Source organism: Limulus polyphemus, unplaced genomic scaffold (genome assembly GCF_000517525.1).
Source record: "Limulus polyphemus unplaced genomic scaffold, Limulus_polyphemus-2.1.2 Scaffold737, whole genome shotgun sequence".
Lineage (NCBI taxonomy): Eukaryota > Metazoa > Arthropoda > Merostomata > Xiphosura > Limulidae > Limulus > Limulus polyphemus.
The window spans coordinates 256,635-258,717 of NW_013666347.1; positions in this window are offsets into that span (position 1 = coordinate 256,635).

A 2,083-nucleotide genomic window follows, 5' to 3' on the forward strand; every position below is an offset into this window, starting at 1 on the left:
CCCACCGCCAACTCTTGGGCTACTCTTTTACCAACGAATAGTGGGATTGACCGTCACATTATAACGCCCCCACTGCTGAAAGGGCGAGCATGTTTGGTGGAACGGGGATTCGAACCCACGACCCACAGATTGCGAGTCGAGCTCCTTAACCACCTGGCCATGCCTGGCCTCGTACATCCAGAAATGTGAAGTTTGTTATAATATTTACTGCACATCCTATCTATGATTTGAGGTTGATACCCTCTATCAATCGCTATCTGTTTTGAATATATTAATTCTAACATCAAATCCTCATCATATGACGAAATATTGATAGCCCTATAAACAAAAGACGAAAATGAGGACATTTTTTGTGACCATGGATGACACGATCTCACATGCGGCAGCATGGCAACTGAGAATGGTTTCCTGTAGACAGAAACCCCTTATCTGTTTTTACAGAAACATCTAAAAAATTTAATCAGTCATCATCTTCAACTTCTAAAGTGAATTGTATATTAGGGCTGATCAAATTCAGATGCTTCTGGAACTCAATTAACGTGTCATCCCCATGTCGCCACACCAGAAACGTGTCATCCACGTACCTTACCCACATCTCGGGTTTTATCAATGCTATTTTTAGCGCAGAAGTTTCAACCTCAAACATGAAAATGTCAGCTAACAAAGGTGATAGAGATGACCCCATTAACTGTTAAAATGCTGCAGCTTTTTACAACTGTTTTTACTTTATTATGTATTATATTCGTAAGATCTTTCTTGATTTCAATATAAGAACCGTTATTTCAAAATTGTTTAATGTTATCATTATACACAATTTTATCTAATATGACAGTCTGTCCACCTTTATCTGCTTTAGAAATAACAATGTTCGTAACATCTTTAATAGCACGAAGTTCATTAACTTCATGATTATACAAGTTTCTTTTAGTTTTTCTGGTATCCGAAGTTGATATTTTTGCCACTGATGCTCTAACAGTATCCTTTACAATATTGTCATTAACTTTCTGTTTTTTAAACTAGTTTCTACAGCCACTATTAACTCATCTTTCACTGACCTACTTTTATCTACCGAAAAAATTCAAACCTAGCTCATGAATTTTAATTTGTTCTGTTGTAATATTTTTCTCTGACATATTTATTATTTTGGGGTTGTTTAACAATTTAGTGTACTTCTCATTTAGTTTTAAATTATTTTTTGAATTTTTATCATTTTTAATTAAGTTAATCAATTTCTTACTCAAATTATTCTTATGTTTCAGTCTTACCTTTTCCCACTTTCACCAACTTGATGTTTCAAGCTTATCCCACACCAAACACTGTGTATTCCTAGCTAATTTTAGATGCACATAGTATAATTTAGCTTCGGTTTTTGCTATTTCACTTCTTTTCTTCGATAATACTTCTAAGAATTTGAAATTGATTTTATAATAGACGTTACCCTATTGTCTTTTTAAGTTACATTTAACTTTAATACTATTTGGCACAACACAGTTCTTCTTGCATTTCATTAAAAAATTTGGTTGATTAAGTTGTCTTCTATATAAACTTCTCAATTTGTTGAAAATACGCCCCTCTTCTTTTTCGTCTTCCATTGTACACTCCAATATCACGTTGTCTTCATTGGTCGTTCCTGTCTTCTAAACGGCGTCCTTCGTAGGAGAACACAATTACCCGAACAGGAACTATGTGGCCTTATGAGACCCACTCGACATGTTGACAGTTTGTAGGTTACGGCTTCGCGCGAGTTACCGTAATCGTTTGGTCTTCTTATTTCTAAATATCCTCTGTTCCTTTTGTCAAAGTGCACTTAGATTGATTCAATTACTTTAGAACCATGCTTTGACGGAATAAATTCTTCTTCTTGTCTCCTTTTCTACTCATAGTCTTACTCTAACATATTAAATTCTAGGCCTATGTTAATCGTTAGGCCTATCATTTCTACGGTAGTTAACTTCACACCGAATTTTCCCTTGGCCTGTAACTTTACTCTTTTTTTTTTCTTTTGCTATTATCTGTCTCTTGCTTCCGCTCGTCTCAATTTATATCTTTATCACTTACTCGTCTGTCCGCCTTTTATATTCTA